Source organism: Ochotona princeps, chromosome 31 (genome assembly GCF_030435755.1).
Source record: "Ochotona princeps isolate mOchPri1 chromosome 31, mOchPri1.hap1, whole genome shotgun sequence".
NCBI lineage: Eukaryota > Metazoa > Chordata > Mammalia > Lagomorpha > Ochotonidae > Ochotona > Ochotona princeps.
This window is the reverse complement of record NC_080862.1, coordinates 6806139-6817129: the sequence shown is the minus strand read 5'-3', so window position 1 is coordinate 6817129 and position 10991 is coordinate 6806139. Positions and strand designations below refer to the sequence as shown.

General features: G+C 38.7%; 1 pseudogene; it reads left to right on the top strand.

Moving 5' to 3' along the window:
* The first annotated feature begins 389 nt into the window (after positions 1 to 389).
* Positions 390 to 9731, top strand: LOC131478368 (DNA-directed RNA polymerases I, II, and III subunit RPABC4-like; annotated as a pseudogene).
* Positions 9732 to 10991: the final 1260 nt, after the last annotated feature.

Genomic DNA, 10991 nt, shown 5'->3' with positions numbered 1-10991 from the left:
ATTCCAGCCGCTTCCAGCAGATTCATTAGAAATGCTGACTATATATCTCACAAACAGAAAGTCAACACACAAAGTAGGTTGATGATTTTCCCCCAGTATCAAGGCAACCTGTTCACCGGCTCACCCTCTCAGCAGAGCAACGAGTCCCTTTACATGGCCAAAATTCCATGTAATGGCTGCTTGGGAATCCCTCTGGTTGAGCAGCATTTATTCAAGATAGTAGACAATGGTTTCATTATTGTTCAACACAACCTGATGTCATCACCGTGACTTGGTACTGAAATAGTGTAGTTAAGATAGTGTAGGTTTCAGAGTTTTTGTCATCATTGCTTTTGCCCCGACAAAGAAGAGGAGCTGTATCTTTTTAATGTTGAATGGAAGGTGAAGAGATGGGTGAGAGCTCTGCCATCCCTATTCCTTCAGGTAAAGAGGGGTCAGATCTTGGAGACATCTTTGGCAATTCTGTTCCCGTCTGGGATGGTGTGGTGGTAGTCAAAGGCCTCCCAGAGGATCTGAAATCTAAGCCGGAGAAATGAGAAGGGGAAACAGGTGCCTGGAAAAACTATACAAAGTGGTGACCCAATTTCAGGACTGCTGAGACTAAGAAGTTCCTAGAGTTGTTGGAGAGAAAGCAATTTAGAAGCAACTAAGAGCGGATGTTGAAGGGCTCTGTGTCTTTGTAAATATATTCAAACTGTTCAGAGAGAATTGGGAATCCATTACACTGTTACACAGATGAATGACATGGTGGGTTTTGTATTTCACAATGGTCATCCTAACAAGAGTGAGCCATGGACAGGAAGAGGAGCTTGTAATGGTAAACCAGGAGAAATAGCAAGAAGACCGTAGCAGTCAGTGGAGCCAAGATCGGAGACTGGGAGAGCTGAACATCGTTGCAAACAATTTATGAGGCAGAGATGACAGAATGAGAAACTGATTTCATCATGTCAACCTTGCTGGCCACCAAGTCAAATAGCACATTTTTCAAATAAAGTCTTCTTCACTTCTTCCCATTTCTCTCCGAAACCACTAAATGCCCTTCCCAACTTGAGGACACTTTTGCTGTGTTGTAACTCTCATGCTGTACTAATGCTTTGGTTTTTAATCCATGTTCTATAATTTAACAAACTCTCACAGGCCTCTTCCCCATTTGGGTTGTCCAGTGCCTGACCTCTGCTTTCTAACAGCCATCGTTTCCAAGCTTCTGAGGGTGGCTGACCCTCCAGCACCCCGGGGAAAATGAAGACAGCAAACAAGGCAGAAAACCTATTCCAACCAAGATTAAATGCTTAATTTTGACATGAAATTCAGACATCTATGATTCTAAGAATACCTTGAGATACAGTGAAAAGGATGGCCTGCAATTCATGTACTCTCTGTATCCCATCTCTACCTGTTCTCTAGTTCTCCGCCTACGTCACCTTTCAACTGTATTCTGGCTTAGTTTCTTATTGTAGCAAACGACTACACTATTAGCATTCTCATATACCTTCAATCATGCTGATTTAAGTTTATCTTCTGTTTCTCTGAATTAAGTCTACATATAAAATCTGTTTCCACATAGATAAATGTCAGGGGTTGAATTAAGTAACCCTTATGTTACATTAAACATACTGCAATGTTACTCATTTTAAGTCACCTTTTCAGGAGCCCAGCTCTCATCAGTCCAGGCTTCACCAAAATTCTTTCTTACAAATTGGTCAATCTCACTTTGGACCCACATTTAAATCTACAGGCTATGTTATGGTCTACAAAAAGTATTATAAAATTCAAATTAGGAAGATAGAAAGTAGACTCACACAGACTTGCATCAAGTCCTAGCTTGATTTTTAGTCTCATGGTTTTGGGAAAGTCATCCTCTTTGTAACACTCAGCTGTCTTATTTATAAAATAACAGTAACTTTCTTGCAGAACTGTTGCAACAATTAAATGAGATCATCCACTTAAAGTGATTAGTACCGCACTTGGAATTTATCAAGGCATGCTACAAAACTGATTAAAATCAGTGTAAACTGAACTCAGAAATGACACCTTCTTTTGTATCTTTGTCCACCACTCCCACTTGAAAGCTGATAATAATTACATCATCTTGCAGATAACTGATATTTATGATACTCAGAAATAAAACTTAGTATACAAGCTCAGGTATTTCAGAGTTATCCAAAGTCCACATTTTCTTTAAGCCATTGTCCATTTATGACAGTTTCCTCTTATTAGACTAAAGGAAACTTAGTGTTAGTCATCACTGCCCCTACAAGCAGGAAAGCTTCAAATTCTCGTGTAGCAGCAGAACATCAGGGAATTCTCACATTGTTCCACACTGGCCTCACACAGTTGCTCCCTGGGATTCCTGTAGGTCACAGGCCGCTTAGTACTTTCCTATCTCACAGAGAAATTGGAAACTAGACTAGGATGGAACACAAAGTACCGTTGCAGTGTTCTACCTGACCATCACTTCTGAGACTTCGTTATCTCCCCAGGACTTTGCCACAGGAGTGGCATATGAGCCCCATTCCCCAAATACCATTTTTCTCCATTCCCATGTAAGCCAAAGGGATTATCCTGCTTGAACAGCTGATATGAAAATCAATTCCCTTTCTCCCCTTACTTTCCAGGGTACCTAGTTCTGACTTTTATAGAGTGCCTGGGTAATGATTTTGCAGATCCTTGTGGAGTGAACCACCCACCTCACCTTCTCTCTGTATCTCTCCTCTCTCTCCCCACCCAGTGTCCTCTGACTCTGTAACTTACAATTTTCTAGAAATAAAATGAAAATAGGATTCTGACATGTGAGGTAGGGAATTATGAAGCGCTAACTGCCAGTGTGAGGGAAGGCAAATAATTGAAAGGATAATATGCTCACAGAGATATCTTATGAAGCTATCGTTTTCAACTTTACAAGAGGGATTCATTTGCCGCAACATAGAAGCATCAAAGCCCCAAATAAGGGATGCTGACATGTTGAGACTGTAGTCCTTTCTCAGCTTGGACAAGATTTTTCTTTCTCCAAAGTTTTACTACTCAGAGAAAGAATGGGTCTTTGGTCAAGGTTAGGATCCACTTTACCTTCTTCCCAAGTTTTATAGAAAGTTGGATGTTAGAACAAGAGTGCCATCCATGCAGACAAACCCCATCTTGCCTCCTGAAAGAACAAAGGCCAGAAAGGCCATAAAAAGTGCTCGTAAGTCTTCTTGGACATCAAAGGACTCTTGCCAACAACATGCAGATGATTAGCGAAAGTAAATCAGGAACACGTGGATTTAAATTCTCTCAAAATACACATGGGTTTAGAAACTTGGTGAGCACAGAAGTGTGTTGAGCCAAATATATTTTGTTTTCCCCAAATACATGTATGTGGCTAACCTCGCCATTCCTTCAGCCTCACAAACACACATACAAACACTTAGTGCATGCTCTAAGGATCTAGAAGATAAGTGTGTGAGAGCACACACCTTGGGAAATGGGAAATTCAAGGTTAGATTAACCATATATTGTTAATGATTTCTGAAAATGGGGAAAAGAAAGAAAAAAGTTGAATGCTAATTACTGATAAAAACATAGAAGTCCTATTAAGATGAAATAGACACTCGATCTTTTTTGGCCCTAGTTTTTTCTCCTATAAAGCGTACTGCATCGTTTGACTAATTGTCGAGAGGACTAAAGACGTTCTGGGAAGGATCCCACACACACCAAACCTTCAATCCAGCAATAGTCCAGAAAGAGTGCAGGGGGAAGCAAGAGGAGCTCCTTATCCAACACTCATTAAAACCTCCAGTCTCAATGCACACTGGGTTCTTGCTTTTTACTGAGATACCCGTCTGGTCTGTCAGGTGTACTAGTCATTATTTTCTCTTCATTAAACTTTGCAGCATTCCTACCACCAAAAAAAAAAAAAAAAAAAAAAAAGAAAGAAAGAAAGAAAGAAAGAAAGAAAGAAAGAAAACAAAGAAAATGCCTACAAATGTCTGTACACTTGCATTTTCATCTGCTACAGCTGCTTGTCCTTCCTTTTCTAACACGGGATCCTATGAATTCTTACAGCAACAACGATAACTGAAAATTGAAGATTAACGCACTCCACGTCCAATACTAGTTGCAGGAAAAAAATTCAAAGCAGGTAAAAATGAGTCTTGCAGAGTCACCCACTCATCAGTTCTTGCTTCTCTTCAGGAGCAGTGTCAGAAACACCTTTGCCCTAAAGTCCTCCTTCCTCCAACAGCCCACGGGTACCCACTGGGACTCCCAACAAGGTCCGAGAGACAACACTGCATTTTCTTTTCAAAAATAAGAACTAGCATAGAACTTTAAAAAAAAACCACTGAGTAATGGCCATAAGAAAGAACCCAGAGTTGGGTCAGTTATAACAGGATTAGAAATGGGCCCGAGTGAAAAAAAAAAAAAAACACTTTATTCTGCATGCAAATCCTCATTGATAAAGTGAGAGAAACCGTTACTAGGAGTATCAGGCAGGTTAAATACAATGAAGACTTTTTTCCAAAGCCAGTTTTTTCACTAACAATGTCCTTGTTATCCTGAACCAAATTGACACATTCTCAGAAAGCTGTTGGATTTCTGAGAGAGGAAATGAAGGCCTGTGAGCCCTGGTTCTGTTACTCAACAGCTGTTTATCTCCGTGTGACTGTGTTTGGTACTCTCCCATTATTGGACAACCATTTATTTCTGGGGCACATAGTCCAGCTAAAGATTAGCATTTACAGTGGAAACGGAGATCTAAGCTCTCCTCAAGAGCTAATATCATCAGTACTTAATATAGGACTTAGTTTCTTGAACTAACAATCTAAGTGAATCCAGACACCGTGCTGACATAAAAACCCTTGACTCCCCCAAGATGTATGACCCAAGGGATTGTTTCTGTACACTCGAGACGATGAGTTCTACCATATGGACCCCAATGACTGTAGATGAAATTTCACAGCATAAATACCTTAATGCGCTTAAAATAATTTCCTCTGTCATGAGGCAGACACATGCTATTTCTCCCTCTCTGTAATTCCACAGTATCTCATGCCTTCCGGTAACACTGAAAAACTCAAGAACTGAGAGGGAAAGAATTGAGAAAAATGGCGTTTTCAAAGCCTAGACAATGCATGGCATAAACAGTAAACATTTAGTAATGTTTACTTCAGAGCTCTGTTCCCTAAGTCAGCAAGGAATAACTTATGCTGACTCTCCAAGCCATCCAGCCATCTCTCCTCGCTTATTGACATCCCAGGGAAACATCCCATTTCATCCTTTGGAGACTTCAAAGGGCATCACAAGCACTGACTGCTCCTTCCCATATCTGATTTGAAAGCAGCATTAATTCCACTTCACAGATGACAAGCCTAAGGCAAAACACAAAGGCACTGCCTAGACAACCAGGGTAAAGGTGCGAACTCAGAAATCTTGATTTTCAACTTCATTTCTATTTCCTTATGAGAAAAAAAAACTCTCACACAATGCTTCCTGGGAAAACCAAGGACTTTATATACACACAGACCAAATTAAAGTCTGACCATAAAAAATGTATGTAAAGAGTTATTGAAAGCAACACACACACACACACACACACACACACACACTGTACATATAGTGCTGAGATGATTGAAGTAGAATTTATTAAAGTCTGCTCTGTCAGTATTCCAATGGATGTTAAGGCAGAAGAACAAGGCTGAATAATAAAATTAGTTTTCTTATGTGAAAAATATAATCTAGATAAGAATTCAAGAATGCGCAGGAAGAACTGATTTGAAATCTCCTCTAGCGTATTTCTCTACTGATCAATTAGCCGAAGATATTTATTACAGAACGCATTTGGGTTAAATCTCATGAGAAAAGAGTGATAAATTCATTATTTTTTTTAGAAACACCGTAGGCAGACACAGTAGACCCATTCTTGACAAAACATCAATCTGAGATCTCACGGGACATGTAGGAGCTTGATCTCCTATTAAAACCGGTGGAGAAAGAGATTCAAATGTGTGGCTCAGATGAGAATGCTGAAACAATTAAGAGTATTTGTAGGGTTAGACAAGTCCTGTGTTCTTGATAAACTCTAGTTTGGGAGTTGCAGGTACAGTGGCTGACAGTAGCATCATTTTGTTTTTAAGAAAACCTAACTTTTTAAAAATATATATTTATTTTATTTTTATTGGAAAGTCAGATATACAGAGAGGAGGAAAGGCAGAGAGGAAGTTGATTCACTCCCCAAGTGGCCACAATGACCAGAGCTGAGCCAATCTGAAGCCAGGAGCGGAGCCTCTTCTGGGTCTCCCACAGGGGTTCAGGGTCCCAAGGCTTTGGGCCGCCCTCAACTGCTTTCTCAGGCCACAAGCAGGGAGCTGGATGGGCAGCTGGGCCACCAAGATTAGAACCGCTGCCCATATGGGATCCTGGAGTGTGCAAGGAGAGGAGTTTAGCCACTAGGTTATGGTGCCGGGCCCAGTAGCATCATTTATATGTCATTCTGGACTTCACTGGCTACTGTTGATCCAAACAAGGATATTTATCACATGACTATCTCAAACAAAAATAGGTATGGATGTTTGAATATTCATGAAATAAAACTTGTTAACTAAGCACAATTACAAATGTGTAGTCCATAACAAGACTAAATATCGGGGTAGGTTTATGGTACAGAAAGTTAAGTGGTGCCTGGTAAGCTCACATCTCATATCAGAGTACCAGACTGGTGAGTACAGCCTAGGATGTAAGACATATTTTTAGGGTACAAGCATATGGTAAGTTGGTTTAGACATTCCTTGGGATGCCCACACTATATGGTAGAGTTCCTGGGTTTTGAATACTAGCTCTGTTTCCAGACCAGGTCTCTATCACTAATACCATGGCACAAGAATCTGAACTCTTTACACACTTCTGGGAAATCTAAATTGACATTTGTCTCCTGGTCTTAGGCTGGTCTAGTTCTGGCTACTCTTGGCATTTGAAGAGTAAATTAACAGTACTGGTGGGTCAGTCTCTATTTCCCTGTTTCTCTCTTTATAACAAATAAAAGTAAATAAACAAATCAAACATTTTTTATACAATCTTGTACTTTATGGCTACTGTAGAGACAATGAAGCCTGCTGTCTATTTTATGTACTACACTGTCTATAGTATTACGATAGGCACCTAAGTCAGCCTTATAAATTTAAGTTTTTATATGCCTTCCATATTTTATAAGGATCATACCTTACAATGATATGTATTGTTACAGAAATCGTCAGCTAGAAAAATCCAAATATATTTCAAAGATTTGCTGCTGCTGTCTGTGCTGCAGGAAAAAAACAAAATCTTTAAAAGCCTAAACATCTAAGCCTTGAGATTTTTAAAGGCAATATTTTGAGTTTTTAAGTGACTTGTAGATATTAACTCATTAGACCTCAGAACAGCCCTCTGGCATAAGTAGATCATTAGCTGCACTAATTGGGAAATGAGAAAATTGAGTCACAAAGAGGTTAAGTTAGCTTTGGACTTACTCTGCTTATAAGAGGCGATGTTAAGATTTGAACTCACGAGGTCTGGTTTAAATGCCATAGACATTACACTTCACCAGACTCTATAAAATTGCTACCTATATGGTCCCACTAGCCTCACTGGTATTTCCTTATCGGATGGATGTAAAGAAAGGTATTTCTTATTTGATCAAATTAAAGGAATGCCATTTCCAAACTTTCAATCATTATCTAATAAAATATCATTTACGTCTGAATCTACATTTTGAATTACTTCCAACAGACATGACTTGGATCGTCTTACATAGAATTTAATTTTCTAGATTATCCTTGACATTTTATTCTCCGAGGTTTTTAAAAAATATTTGCTGAAGTAAAAATCTTCATAAGCATAATTATAGGTTACACATGGAAAGTAAGGGGGGGGGAAAGAGGAAGCAAAAGAGAGCAAATACATACTCAGATCGGGCTTCAAAGTACTTTTTCAGATTTATTGTACGTATCAGAAAGGCAAATTTGCAGAGGGAAGGTGGCTGCACTAGGACCTGTGCTGCCTGCTCCTAGGGATGCTGGGGTCACAGCCAGTGGCATAACTTGCTAGTGGAATAACTTGTGCTACTAGAAACCATTAATGAATTAAAAGTCTGTTCTACAAAACTGAATGATGGATTTTATTCTGAGCAGGCATACACCTTTATTTTTATAATGCATTCTGAAAAAGTTTCGTATTTATTTGAGACATATAACACAACATATGAAGTAGTAACGCTTTAAAAAATTTTTTTCCATTAATCAAATTTCTAAATAGTTCTACCTCTTCATAAGTGATTGAGTAGAGCACAAATTTTAAACCCGGAAGTAAAAGAACAAACTGCTGTAATCCAAAATAACTTTGAAGAATAATGATGGGGCCAGGAGCAGCAGACTAATTGCCAAAGATCTTGCCAAAATTCCGTATGGGCACCAGTTTGTGTCTCAGTTGCTCCACTTCCCATCCAGCTCTCTGCTTGTGGCCTGGGAAAGCAGTTGAAGAGAGCCCAAAGCTTTGGGACCCTGCACCTGCGTGGGAGACCTGGAAGAGGCTCCTGGCTCCTAGCTTCAGATCAACTCAGTACCCAATCAGCTCAGTTTTAGCCTTTTGTCCATATTAGACAATGATCCAGCAGACAGAAGATCTTTCTCTGTATCTCTCGCTTCCCTTGGTATATCTGTCCTTCCAATAAAAATAAATAAATCTTGAAAGAAAGAGAAAGAATGGAAGAAAGAAAGGAAGAAAATAGAAAAAGAAAACTTCTTTCCAACTATTCCTTGTATCTTCCCTTGGACAAGAATTGGCTCATCTTTTCCCAATTCTTAGTTTTTATTATTGTTTATATGAGGTTGAGGAAGGGAAGGAGAGAGGGAGAGAGAATTAGAATGAGCTGCCCTATCCACTGGCATTATAACCACTAGGTTAAACCTCAGTTTTTAGTTGTGTTGTGTTGTTTTGCTTTGTTTTGTGTTGTGTTGTGTTGTTTTGTTTTGTTTTGTTTTATTATTCCCACTGTGTTTAAGAGCTCACAGTACAGTTTTATTAGCTTAGACTACATCTTCCAAGGCCTAAGGTGCTAAAATGTCTTTTCATTAAGAACTTAAAATGAATTCCAATTTTCTACCATAAGCAAAATGGAAGGAATTTTGGAAAATTCAGGAAAGAAAAATCCATGGCTATGCCTTTCTGTCACAAAGAAACATAAAAAGTTCTCATTTCCGCCCCCTTGTAGAGTATATCTGGATTAAGAATGGCAAAGATGACAGACCAGTACAACATTGTAACATGCTAGGAATTACAAAACTAAAACCAAGCACTGAGTCCAAGCTCACATAATGGATTATTTCTGCATTGGCAGGTGGTTAGGTGGACTAAAAGGCCTAATTATCAAATGAATCATCAGAAGTGATAATGGTGGTCCTTGCCCAGCCCCGCCGCCCGGAAATCCAAATACATTCCATCCCAAGTCTTGCTTTCCTTATGGCTAATGTAAATAATAGAGACAAGCGAGGTTCTCTTTGAAAGCATTGAGTTTCTCCGTGCTACACAGCAACTAACAATAGACACCCAGAAGGACATTCAGCACCTCCAAAGGAACACATAGTTTATATGCACATACACCTCAGCCACACACAAGATGGAATACAATCCAGGGATCCATCAGAAGCAGAGAATGTGGCTACAGAATAATGTACAAAAGAAGAACGAAAACACTGGTGGCCTCTGATATTCGAGAAAACATGTGAATTGAGAAAAGTACCTTTATTTATACTTGGATTTGCTGGTAATGTGTCTCAATGTATAGCTTTTGTTTAACATGCTTTGTGTGAATACAATTGCATACGTTTATATATAATATTTCATTTTTAAACTCATATAGTACTTATGTGTCTGTTACAAAGAAGTTATTCAATTACACGTCTTGTAATTAAATTGTATTATTTATGTAATCTGACACAGTGAAGGTTAAAAAGGGCTTCCTCGCACAACACAATCAAAACCTAGAGTTGCCTGTGTTGCTTTTAAAACATTCATGTTATTAGAACCCTGAGAAAATAGGATTCAATAACTTCCTTGGAAACCAATAATAATAAATGGAAATTGTAGCACCTAATTTCTTTGTACTATTATTTGAAAATATGAATTAGTAGAATATAGGCATCAGGGAATCAGGACCCTGGGCAAAAAAAAAAAAAATCAGTAAGTCAGATTGTTTCCATGTGAATCCTGGTTCCACTAAGCCTGCTGTCTAGCAACAGCAAACAATGAATAGGCACAGTTATTATCAGCCCATTTTGAAAGTAGAAATTAAATTTTGAGTCATAGATGTAAGAATTTGGGCCTGGAGTTACACGAAATCAAATAAAAGCAAGTTGGAAATGAACAAAGGATACAGTTCTGCATGAATGCTTCCAAATACATAACTAATGTTTTCATCTCACTTTTATTAACTGGTACTTACATGGATCAGGGGGTCATATTGGCCCAGAAAACAAGGTTAGGTCAACAGTGCCCAGAAAGGATAGTTGACTCACCCAATGTCACATAGTTATTCAAGGACACAGCCCAAAGAACTTGGGTTTCCTAATTCTTCTTCTATAAAAATGTTTCCATAATAATGTAGTCATTATTTGTATTTACATAGATTTTTGACAGTCTCCAAAACATTTTGACATGTATGATCTCATTTGCGGTGATAATCAATGAGTAAACCAACAGATTAACTAGCCTCTGAATCAGCAATACAAGTGGACTTCAAATCTGCCTTGGGGTGATCCAAATTTAAAGAATGTGTTGTTTAAATGCCGCAGTTCAAGAACTGGGCAAGTTCAATATATACTAATGCAAATACGTTAGATGCAGTACGGAGAGTTGCCATGGTAATCTCCATATGATGGATGGATGGATAGATTAAATCTTTGTTTTGCGCTTCTGAAAGCAAAAATAATACAGAAAGCAAAAATTGCTTGAAATCGTATCTCACAAAATAATCCTTTTTTTTCCCT